Here is a 13,437-nt window from a genome sequence, read left to right on the forward strand (position 1 = left end):
ACTCCATGAAGAGAGTCTAATATTGATTCTAATATAGATCTGTGAGGTCACTATTTTATATAAGTCCATCCATGGTTTATTCTGTCTAGAGCCCAGATGAATAGGGAGGTTGTGTTGTTCCAAAACACATTGAATATATGTATATGACTTGTTTATTAACAGCTTAGGGCCAGATTCACGTAGAATCGCGGCGGCGTAACGTATCCTAGATACGTTACACCCCCGCAATTTTTCATCGCAAGTGCCTGATTCACCAAGCACTTGCGATGAAAACCTACGCCGGTGGCCTCCGGCGTAAGGCGGGCCAATTTAAATGGGCGTGTGCCATTTAAATTAGGCGCGCTCCCGCGCCGGACCTACCACGCATGCTCGTTTCCGAACTCCCGCCGTGCTTTGCGCGCCGTGACGTCATCTTTTTGAATGGCGACGCGCGTAGCGTACTTCCGTATTCCCGGACGGCTTAGGCAAACGACGTTGATTTTTAAATTTCGACGCGGGAACGACGGCCATACTTTAGACAGCAATACACTTGCTGACGAAAGTTAAGGCACCAAAAAAAAAAGTGTAACTTTGCGACGGGAAACTAGACTAGCGGCGACGTAGCGAACGTGAAAAACCGTTGTGGATCCGCCGTAAAACCTCATTTGCATACCCGACGCTGGTTTACGACGCAAACTCCCCCCAGCGGCGGCCGCGGTACTGCATCCTAAGATCCGACAGTGTAAAACAATTACACCTGTCGGATCTTCTGGCTATCTATGCGTAACTGATTCTATGAATCAGTCGCATAGATAGAAACAGGGATACGACGGCGTATCAGGAGAAACGCCGTCGTATCTCATTTGTGAATCTGGCCCTAAGTTTCCAGCTGATGGAAGAGCACAGGAGGGACGCCAACAGCACTGTGTGGGGGACACAAAGGGGAAATCTGAGCTTCAGCCTGCTCTGAAGGGTGGGTCAGAAAGGGAAGGGGGTGGCCCAACTGAAACCAATCCCCCTGTGTGGCTCTTCCTGCAGCAGCTGCAGCCATCAGAAGAGAGAGGAGAGGAATCGGAAACATTGTGAAGGGCGGAGGGCACACAGGGGGATCAGAAAGGTGGGGGGATGGAGATGATAAAAAAGGCACGGGGGCGCTGTGTGTAGATACAGTGTAGCCAGTTGGAGGCAGAAAGGGGGGGGAAGCCGTTTGTTAAACAAGTTAACAAGCAAACAATTTGAGCATGCAAGCTCAGCATGGGGAACCATATGTATATTGAATAACTGCAGAGGTTGAAACTTCATGCTCATGCTGGGTACAGTGGCGGCTGGTTTTCTTCTTTTTATTTTGTGGGGGCAAAAAAAACACCTGACCTTCCCCCAGTTTTGTCGGTCGCTCGATTGATCAACCCCCCATCGCTATGTCGATCGGCAAACAAACCCTGGTCATCGCTCAATCCTTCGCCCACCAGCCCCCCACTTACCACCATCCAGGTCGTGGGCAGCTTCTGTGGCTTCCCTCCTGTGTCTTCTCCTCTGCTTCTACTCCCGACCAATGCGGTCGCTTCTCCTCTTCGCCAATCAGGTCTTAAGACCCGCTTTCTGATTGGCTGGGAGGAGAAGCAGGAAGACTATAGTAAATATTAATTCACTTTTATCACACAACTGGATGGGCTTGCCCCGAGCCCACGTTATTTGAAGCCAATTGGAGCCCCACGCTCTAATCAATAAGAAAAAAAAAACATTGAAATCCATGCATCTGGTGCCCTGTATGTAGATTGGGGGCTGGGCGCATTAAGCATCCCTAATGAAGTGGCCGCCACTGGTTGGATATTCAATAAGAGATTCAAGGTTGTGGCATCCCGCTGTGTGATATTCCTTTAGCATGTTAATGTGGTCATAGAATAATATTCAATGGGTCCTAAAAATACACATTTTTGTTACCAGTGAAATACAGTTTTTATGTAATAATCAATGTCGCTTTATGTAATAATAACTGTGTCTTCTTCCAGGAGAGAATCCGATGAAGATGAAAATGGAGAGGAAGTTGCACAGAAAGAAGTAAAACGAGATGCCTATAATGACTTTAAGGCTATGTGCGCGAAGATTAATAATGCACTTCCAATGTGTATGCCGTTCTGGAAGAAGTAAAACTTGAATTGGAAGTCATCTGATGTGGAATATCATTTGGCTAAACGTCTGATAAAAAATAAAAATATCACTTACATTGAGTTTTCTTCTTCTTTATTATTTTTATATGATGATCCTATTGTAGTTGGAGGAAATGTAGTCCTTAGAGAACATTCCATGGAATGTAATCCCTTCTCAGCTTTTAGTTGGATCCATCAGCCCCACCGATCCGAATAGATCCTCCACTTTATCCAATCAACATACAATCATACAGAATAGATCAGCCAATGATTACTCTCAGGCCAGGATTACACCAGTACAGTGCCGCCTAGCGTGTGCAGTTCTGCGTGTTCTTCATGTGTTCCCGTGTGTCACCTGTAGGGAGGCCCATTCATTTCAATACATTTCTTAAAAAATTCTACCGGTTGCAAGTTTTGAGTTTGGAATTCTAAAATAAAAAAATAAAAAAATTGACAATTCATGAAATTATAACATTTGGAAAATTGAAAATTCTAGAAATCCGAAAAATAAGAAAGGAAAATCCGAAAAATTTGAAAGAACGAAAATCCAAAAATGTTACTAACCATGGGCCAGATTCACAGTAGAGATACGACGGAGTATCTCAGATACTCCGTCGTATCTCTCAGAGTATCTATGCGACTGATTCATAGAATCAGTTACTCATAGATATCCATAAGATCCGACAGGTGTAATTGTTTTACACTGTCGGATCTTAGTATGCAATACCGCGGCCGCCGCTGGGGGGAGTTCGCGTCGTAAACCAGCTTCGGGTATGCAAATTAGTAGTTACGGCGATCCACGACGGTTTTTCGCATTCGCTACGTCGCTGCTAGTCTAGTTTCCCGTCGCAAAGTTAGTCGTCGTTTTAGGTGCCCTAACTTTACACAGCACACGTATGTGCTGTATAAAGTATGGCCGCCGTTCCCGCGTCGAAATGTAAAAATGTTTCCTTCTTGCGTAAGACGTCCGGGAATACGGAAGTACGCTACGCACGTCGCCGTTCGAAAAAATGACGTCACTTCGCGCAAAGCACGGCGGGAAAATCAAAAGGGAGCATGCGCAGTAGGTCCGGCGCGGGAGCGCGCCAAATTTAAATGGCACACGCCCCTTTGAATTACGCGGGCTTAAGCCGGAGGCCGCCGGCGTAAGTTTTCTCGCAAGTGCTTTGTGAATCAGGCACTTGCGATGAAAACTTGCGGCGGTGTAACGTATCTACGATACGTTACGCCGCCGCGATTCTACGTGAATCTGGCCCTAACTAACTAACTAATAATAACTAATAGTGGTACAACGGATCAAAAAACTCAAGGATCAGATCAATTCTAGGATCAGAGTCACGGATCGGATCATTTTTCGGATCAGCAAAAAAAAAAAGACTAATCTTGTTACACCCACCGAAGTTTTAGATTTTACACTTACCATATTTTCAACACAAAATGGAGCTTATGTGCCTAAATACAGAATATGTAAATCTGACAGACTGTTTACATGTTAAATTTTAAAAGCCGCAGCAAACCTGCTGACCTTACATGGTTGCTAATGTGAAAGAACACATTAACTAAATGTGAAAATCAGAGGTGTTCTGTCACATTAGCAAGCATGTAAGGTTTGCTGCTGCTTTTAAAGTTTAACATGTAAACAGTCCGTTGGATTTCCAAATACTGTATTTAAGCACATAAGCTCCGTTTTGTGTTGAAAAGAACTGAAATCTAAAACTCTGTTGGGTGTAACAAGATGTCCGCTTGCCCCCTAATCACTATCATTACTGTGCAGGAGTTTGGGGTGAAGCAAGATGGCGGCGACGAAACGTCACTTCCTGACGAGACAGCCACCGCCGGGTGTACCTCAGAATCACGTCGCAAATACTCCCTAAGATACGTTGGCTCAATGCTTTGTCGACGTGAACCTACGCCCATCCCCATTCACGTACAACTTACGCAAACAACGTAAAATATGACGCTTTTCCGACGTTTCCGACGTCCATACATTAACATGACTTACACCTGCTTTATGAGGTGTAAAGTACGCCCTACGTAAACAGCCTATATTAATACGGAGGGCGCAATTATGTTCGTGAATCGGCGTATCTAGCTCATTTGCATATTCAACGCAGTAGATACGCCGTCGTAAGTCCTTTGTGAATCTGGCCCCTGTGGAATGGAACAAAAAATAAAAAAATATTATTAATAATAATAATAATAATAATAATAATAATAATACATTTTATATTATTATTTTTATTATTATTATTGTTATGTATTATTATTAATTTGTTAATTTGAAAGGAAATTCCAATACCTATAATTAAGTTGTTAAAATTAGTTAAGTTATTATTAGTTAGTTATTATTATTAGTTAGTTGTTATTTCAGAATTTCACATTTTCTGTTTTTTAAATTTTCGGATTCTCTTTCTTATTTTCGGAGTTTCATTCTAATTTTTGGATTTTCGAATTTCCGAAATTTACAATTTTCAGATTTCCATTTTACAAATTCCAAATGTTTGAATTTTCGAAATTAGAATTTTCGAATTTCTGAATATTCAGAAAAATGTGTAAATTCGAAAATCCGGAAATATTTCCGAATTAACTACCGTATTTAGCGCGGTATAACGCGCTCCCTAAAGTGGCCCCCAATCCTGTGGAAAAAAAGTTTTTTTGTTTTTTTTGTACTTACAGTTTTGGTGTCTTGCGCGGCATCCATCGGCGGCCTCGTCGGGTCCGGCGTCCTTCTGCGGCTTCGGGTGTCCTCTTCGGCGGGTCCAGCGTCCTTCTGCGGCGGGTCCGGTTTCCTCTTCGGCGGGTCCGGTGTCCTCTTCGGCGGGTCCGGTGTCCTCTTCGGCGGTTCCGGCGTCCTTCTGCGGCGTCCTCGCGTCCTTCCCGCCACGAGTTTGAATACTGCGCCGGCATATACCGAGCGCAGTACACTCGTGAATCTTCGGGCAGGCTCGGCAACTGTCGCGCTGACGTCCTGTACGTACAGGACGTCAGTGCGAGAGGCACCGAGACTGCCCGAAGATTCACGAGTGTACTGCGCTCGGTATATGCCGGCGCAGTATTCAAACTCGTGGCGGGACAGCGGGTATCGGCGTATATCGCGCACCCACGATTTTGCCCTGATTTTCAGGGCAAAATAGTGTGCGGTATACGCCGATAAATACGGTAATTTGTCTAAATTTGTAAAAAAACTAATTTGGAACTAAACAAATTGCACATGTCTGGTGGTGATGAACGACTTATAGTGGGACTGTGATAGGGTGGCGGGAAATCTGGTGCTAACAGACACTATCTGGGAGGGTCACTAACTGATACTGATGTCGCTAGGAACACTAATACAGTGATAAAAATGTACACTGACACTAATTATACTGGCTGGGAAGGGGTTAGCATCTAGGGGCAATCAAGGCATTAACGGCATGCCTCACAATGTGTAATGTGTGGAATGTGCTCTGCTTTTACTTTCTACTCTGGCTGTTTCTTCTCCCTGCTTTTCAGGGATAAAAACAGTTAGATTGCTGTTCCCTGTACAAAGAGTTCAGCCTATCCCTATTGAGTAGTTTTCACCAATCAAACCTCTTTTTAACCACTTACCACCCAGGCCAATTCTGACATTTCTCTCCTACATGTAAAAATTCAATTTTTTTTGCTAGAAAATTACATAGAACACCCAAACATTATGGGCCAGATCCACAAAGAGTTACGTCGGCGTATCTATTGATACGCCGCGTAAGTTCTACGATGCGCCGTCGTATCTTTGTTTTGTATCCACAAAACAAGATACGCCTGAATGTGGGCAAGATCCTACCGACGTACGTCTTAGTACGCCGTCGGATCTTAGGTGCATATTTACGCTGGCCGCTAGGTGGCGCTTCCGTTGACTTCCGCGTAGAGTATGCAAATTAGCTAGATACGCCGATTCTCAAACGTACGTCCGCCCGGCGCAATTTTTTAACGTCGTTTACGTAAGGCTTTTTTCGGCGTAACGTTACCCCTGGCTCTATGAGGCGTACGCAATGTTAAGTATGGACGTTGGGACAGCGTCGAATTTTCCGTCGTTTACGTCGTTTGCGTAAATCGTTCGCGAATAGGACTTTGCGTAAGTTACGTTCACGTCGAAAGCATTGACTATTTGCGACGTGATTTTGCGCATGGGCACTGGGATACGTCCACGGACGGCGCATGCGCTGTTCGTAAAAAGCGTCAATTACGTGGGGTCATACTAGATTAACATACAACACGCCCACTCCAAGCCTACTTTGAATTAGGCGGGCTTACGCCGGCAGATTTACGTTACGCCGGCCCACATATGGGAGCGAGTTATTTGTGGATACCCTACGAGCCACTCTGATTTACGGTGGCGTAGCGCATATGAGATGCGCTACGTCTGCCTAAATATACGCCCGTTTTTGTGGATCTGGCCCAATATATGTTTTTTTAGCAGACATCCTAGAGAATAAGATGGCGGTCATTGCACGGTATTTGCGCAACAATTTTTTAAACACGTTTTAAAAGCAAAAATAAGTAGTTTTGTGCTTTAAATAAAAAACTAAACAGCAAAGATAATTTAAAAATATCCCCATAGGCGACTCTTTCATTTTTTGTACTGGTTACATGTTTTGAGTTACAGAGGAGGTCTAGGGCTAGAATTATTGCTCTCGCTCTAATGTTTGCAGCGATACCTCACACGTGTGGTTTCAACACTGTTTACCTATGTGGGCGCAACTTATGTATGTGTTCGCTTCTGCGTGCGAGCATACCGGGACAGGGGCCCTTTCCATTTTTTTTTTATTGTTCATTTTATTTTTTTAGTTTGACACTTTTTTTTTTTTTTTAGCACTTTGATTCCTATAACAAGGAATGTAAACATCCTTTGTAATAGGAATAAGCATGACAGGTCCTCTTTACAGTGATATATGGGGTCAATATCTTCCCACATCCAATCTCTAGACTGGGAATGCCTGAAATAAAAAAATAAAAAAATGATCTCGGCTTCCCAGTCGAGGCGGCGCCATTTGTTTGAATGCATTCAAATATTGGGGTAGATTCAGGAAAGAATTACGCTGGCGTATCCATAGATACGTCGCGTAAATCCAAAGCTGCCCCGGCGTATCTATTTTCTGTATTCAGAAAGCTAGATACGCCGACATTAGCCTAAGATACGACTGGCATAAGTCTCTTACGCCGTCGTATCTTAGGGTGCATTCTCACGCTGGCCTCTAGGTGGCGCTTCCGTAGTTGTCAGCGTAGAGTATGCAAATTACATAATTACGCCGATTCACAAACGTACGTGCGCCTGGCGTTCGTTTTTTACGTCGTTTGCGTAAGGCTTTTTCGGCGTAAGGCTGCTCCTGCTATTAGGAGGCGCAGCCAATGTTAAGTATGGATGTCGTTCCCGCGTCGCGTTTTGAAAATTTTACGTCGTTTGCGTAAGTCGTCCGTGAATGTCGCTGGACGCCATTTACGTTCATGTCAAAACCAATGACGTCCTTGCGACGTCATTTACCGCAATGTACGTCGAGAAATTTTAGGGACGGCGCATGCGCAGTACGTTCGGCGCGAGAACGCGCCTAATTTAAATGATCCACACCCCCTACCGGATCATTTGAATTACGTGCGCTTACGCCGGCCCCTTTTACGCTACGCCGCCGCAAATTACGGAGCAAGTGCTTCGTGAATACAGCGCTTGCTCCTGTAATTTACGGCGGCGTAGCGTAAAGACGATACGCTGCACCGCCGTATCAGTGCGCGCCCCTACCTGAATCTACCCGATTGTTTTTAAGGCCCCATACACACGAGAGGATTTATCCGCGGATACGGTCCAGCGGACCGTATCCGCGGATAAATCCTCTCGAGGATTTGCGCGGATTTCCATCCGATGGAGTGTACTCACCATCGAATCGAAATCCGCGGCGAAATCCTCTGGCGATGACGTGTCGCGGCCGTCGCCGCGATGATGACGCGGCGACGTGCGCGACGCAGTCATATAAGGAATTCCACGCATGCGTCGAATCATTACGACGCATGCGGGGGATCCCCTCGGACGGATCGATCCGGTGAGTCTGTACAGACCAGCGGATCGATCCGTGGGATCCGATTCCAGCGGATAGATTTGTTGGCATGTCAACAAATTTTTATCTGCTGGAATTCGGAAATATCCGCGGATAAAGATCCGCTGGAGCATACACACCAGGGGATCCATCCGCTGAAAACGATCCGCTGAGATTTTTCAGCGGATGGATTCTATCGTGTGTATGGGGCCTTAGAGCTGGCTATTCCCTACACCATAAGAATGATCATAGCGGCTGTTCAGCCGCTTGATTGTCTTTACAGGTGGTGAGAGGGGATGTCCCCCCTCCCGCCGCCCTCCGGTGCGTCTACCAACTCACCCGTGTCATTGGTGAGTCGGAGAACAGATCCACCAGCAACGAATGTTGACCATAGAGATTTCCAGTGGACCAGATATTCCCCAGAGTCTCTATGATCGTTCAGAGGCCAGGCGCGATGTTATGAAGTCACATCCGCCCTCCAAACTACCATAGAGACTCCGGGGACCATCTGGTCTGCCAGAAATCAACATCAGGGGCTGGCGGATCCGTTCTCTGACTCCCCGATGGGATGGCAGGGGTTAGTCGGTAGAAGCATCGGAGGGTGGCGGGAGGGGGGTTGTCCCCTCTCGCCTCCCGTAAGAACGATCAAGTGACTTATGGTGTAGGAAATAGCTGGCTCTAAAAGACGATATCTGAATGATGCCTGTATCGTCATTCAGATCATTCAGATATCAAAAGTCAAGGCTGATCACCGTGTAAACAGAAAGAACCATTTATCGTCCGACAGACGCGATCGGCGGCTCTCCTGACAGAAGGGTCTGTGCTGATTGTTTATCACCACAGCCCCCCCACAGATGCCCACACTGGACTACCAGGGATGCCACCAGAACAACCAGAAATGGACCACCAAGGATGGATGACCAGGTATGCCACCCATGGCCACCAGGGATGACAGTCAGTGCCCAAAATATGCCGATCAGTGCCCACAAATAGTGCCAGTCAGTACTAATGCTTGCCAGATGTCTCCCTATCAGTGATGCCCAGCAGTGCCATCTATCATCTTCCATCAGTGCCACTTATCAGTGCCCATCCATGCCCATCAGTGCCCATTAGTGCCACCCATAAGTACCCATCGGTGCAGCCTTTCAGTGCCCATCAGTGCCGCATATGAGTGCCCATCAGTGCCGCCTATAAATTCCCAACAGTGCTGCATACCAGTGCCACCTATCAGTGTCCATCCGTGCCCATCCGTGCCCATCCTTTCCACCTATTAGTGCCACCCATACGTATGCGATGAGGTGGCACTGATGGGCACTGAAATGCTTTCAGTGTCCATCAGTGCTGCCTTTCAGTGCCCATCAGTGTCGCCTATCAGTGTCCATCAGTGCCGCCTATCAATGCCGTGCTGCATACCAGTGCCCCGTATCAGTGCCCATTAGTGCTGCCTATCTGTGCCCATCATCTGTGCCCATCAGTGCCTCCTCATCAGTGCCTCTTAATTGGTGCCACCTCATCAGTGCCACCCCCTCAGTGCCTATCAGTACAGTCTCATCAGTGCCCATCAGTGAAGGAGAAAACACTAATTAAACTAATTAAAATTAAACTAATTAAACTAATTAAACACTACAAAACGTTATAACAGAAACAAAGAAATAAAAAAAAATATTTGTTGCGCAAAAAATAAAACCCCCAGAGGCCGAAAAAATAACACCAAATGAAATCTCTATTTGTGGGAACAAAATTATATAAAAAAAGTTTTTGGGTACAGTGTAGCACGACCGCGCAATTATCATTCAAAGTGCAACAGCGCTGAAAGCTGAAAATTGGCCTGGGCAGGACGGGGGATATAAGTGCCCAGTATTGAAGTGGTTAAATACATACTACATAACACGATTATTATTATTATTATGCCAGCAGACATTACAATCATGACTTGCATCCATTTCATGGGGGTATGATACATGAGGTTATGGTCTTATAATCATACACTCTTATATGCGGAGATGGTGCAGTTAGACTATTATCATAAGGGCATCAACAAAAACTCTGTAGTCCCCTCTGATCGTATTATGTACCATGGAGGTTGTATATCAATATTTATGTTGACATTCCTAGTGGGATCTTCGTTGTATAGCGTCCTGTCCACATATTTTAAATGGTATATGGAATGTATACAGTACATATGTATTTTTCAGTGGTGAGGAATTTTAGGTGGAAATTCAGGTTTTTACTACTAGCCCGAGTCTGTTTTCCGAGGCTTCCTCTTTATACATTCTTTGAATATGGTGCATTTTAGACTTGGAAAGCTAGTTAACCACTTGCCGTCGCCGCACCGTCATAATACGTCCACAAGGTGGCTCTCCTAGGCGAGATCACGTATTATGACGTCCTACCTTTTAGCCGCCACTAGGGGCGCACGCGAGCCGCCGGAGGCGCGCGCGCGCCCCCCGCTCGCCCCCGACTCCCGTGCGTGTGCCCGGCGGGCGCGATCGCCGCCGGGCACACGCGATCGCTCGGTACAGAGCGGGGAACGGGAGCTGTGTGTGTAAACACACAGCTCTCGTTCCTGTCAGCGGGGGAAATGCTGATTTTCTGTTCATACAATGTATGAACCGAGGATCAGTGTTTCCCCTAGTGAGGCCACTCCCCCCCCCCCCCACAGTAAGAACACACCCAGGGACATACTTAACCCCTTCCCCGCCCCCTAGTGTTAACCCCTTCACTGCCAGTGGCATTTTTATAGTAATCTAATGCATTTTTATAGCACTGATCGCTATAAAAATGCCAATGGTCCCAAAAATGTGTCAAAAATGTCCGAAGTGTCCGCCATAATGTCGCAATACCGAAAAAAAAAATCGCTGATCGCCGCCATTACTAGTAAAAAAAATATTAATAAAAATGCCATAAAAATACCCCCTATTTTGTAAACGCTATAACTTTTGCGCAAACCAATCAATAAACGCTTATTGCGATTTTTTTTTACGAAAAATATGTAGAAGAATACGTATCGGCCTAAACTGAGGAAAAAAAATGTTTTTTTATATATTTTTGGGGGATATTTATTACAGCAAAAAGTAAAAAATATTCATTTTTTTCAAAATTGTCGTTCTATTTTTGTTTATAGCGCAAAAAATAAAAAACGCAGAGGTGATCAAATACCACCAAAAGAAAGCTCTATTTGTGGGAAAAAAAGGACGCCAATTTTGTTTGGGAGCCACGTCGCACGACCGCGCAATTGTCTGTTAAAGCGACGCAGTCCCGAATCACAAAAAGTACTCTGGTCTTTGGGCAGCAATATGGTCCGGGGGGTAAGTGGTTAATGCTGTGTTTCAGGGTTTTATCACTGGCCCAAGGGTCCTCAAATACAATTGGCCAGATTCACGTAGAGGCGCGTATCTTTATGCCGGCGTAGCGCATCCCATTTGTACTACGCCGACGTAACATAGTGAGGCAAGTACTGTGGGCCAGATTCACATAGAACTGCGGCGGCGTAACGTATCGTAGATACGTTACACCGCAGCAAGTTTTCATCGCAAGTGCCTGATTCACAAAGCACTTGCGATGAAAAGTACGCTGGCAGCCTCCGGCGCAAGGCGGGCCAATTCAAATGGGCGTGTGCCATTTAAATTAGGCGCGCTCCCGCGTCGGACCTACTGCGCATGCTCAGTTTCGCAATTCCCGTCGTGCTTTGCGCGCGGTGACGTCATTTTTACGAACGGCGACGCGCGTAGCGTACTTCCGTATTCACGGACGTGTTACGCAAACAAAGTTAAATTTTAAATTTCGACGCGGGAACGACGGCCATACTTTAAACAGCAATACGATTGCTGAGTAAAGTTAGGGCAGGTCAAACGACTAACTAACTTTGCGACGGGAAACTAGACTAGCAGCGACGTAGCGAACGCGAAAATCCGTCGGGAATCGCCGTAGCTCCTAATTTGCATACCCGACGCTGGTTTACGACGCGAACTCCCCCCCAGCGGCGGCCGCAGTACTGCATGTTAAGATCCGACAGTGTAAAACAATTACACTTGTCGGATCTTATGGATATCTATGCGTAACTGATTCTATGAATCAGTCGCATAGATAGAAACAGAGATACGACGGCGTATCAGGAGATACGCCGTCGTATCTCTTTGGTGAATCTGGCCCTGTATTCACAAAGCACTTGCCTCCTAAGTTACGTCGGCGTAGCGCAAATGGCCCGGCGTAACCCCGCCTAATTCAAAATAGGCAGGTAGGGGGCGTGCTCCATGTAAATTACCCATGACCCCATGTAAATGAGGGCCGTTTGTACGGCGCATGCGCGCGCATGCTTAGAGTCACGTTGCAAATACTCATTACTTTCGTAACCTACGCCCAGCCCCATTCACGTACGCTTACGCAAACGACGTAAAATTCGACGGCACTTCCGACGTCCATACCTTGCATGGGCTGCACCATCAATTCGGTGGTTTATCTTTACGCCTGAAAAACACCTTACGTAAACAGCGTATCGGGCGCAAATACGTTCGTGAATAGGCGTATCTTGCTCATTTGCATATTCTAGGCGTAAATCCACGTACACACCCCTAGCGGCCAGTGTAAATATGCAGCTAAGATACGACGGCGTAGGAGACTTACGCCGGTCGTATCTTAGCAACAGTTAAGCGTTTCTCAGTTTGAGAATACGCTTAAAGATACGACGGCGCGGATTCGGACTTACGACGGCGTATCTACTGATACGCCGTCGTAAGTCTTACTGAATCTGGCTAATTCTATTTAGTGATCATAAAATGGAAAATGTAATCAAATACTGACCGTAATTTTCCTTTCCTGACAAGCTCCATGGCAGCACAGATGGGTATAGGCCCCCCCTATGCCTCCAGGACTTAACCCATATTAATTTGAGCCCACCTACAGCCTCAACGTTCTGTAACTAGTCCTACCAAGCTGGGTGGAATTTGTGCTGCCATGGAGCTCATCAGAAAAGGAAAATGATGGTAAGTATTTAAATTCAATTTTCAGTTTTCCTGACGGCCCAAGGGTCCTCAAATACATTCTATTTAGTGATCATAAAATAGAAAATTGTATTCAAATACTTACCGTAATTTTCCTTTCCTGACAAGCTCCATGGCAGCACAGCTGGGTATAGGCCCCCCATCATGCCTCAAGGACTTAACCCATATTAATTTGAGCCCACCTACAGCCTCGACGTTCTGTAACTAGTCCTACCAAGCTGGGTGGAATTTGTGCTGCCATGGAGCTCATCAGGAAAGGAAAATTAT

Source organism: Rana temporaria, chromosome 8 (assembly GCF_905171775.1).
Source record: "Rana temporaria chromosome 8, aRanTem1.1, whole genome shotgun sequence".
Taxonomy (NCBI): Eukaryota; Metazoa; Chordata; class Amphibia; order Anura; family Ranidae; genus Rana; species Rana temporaria.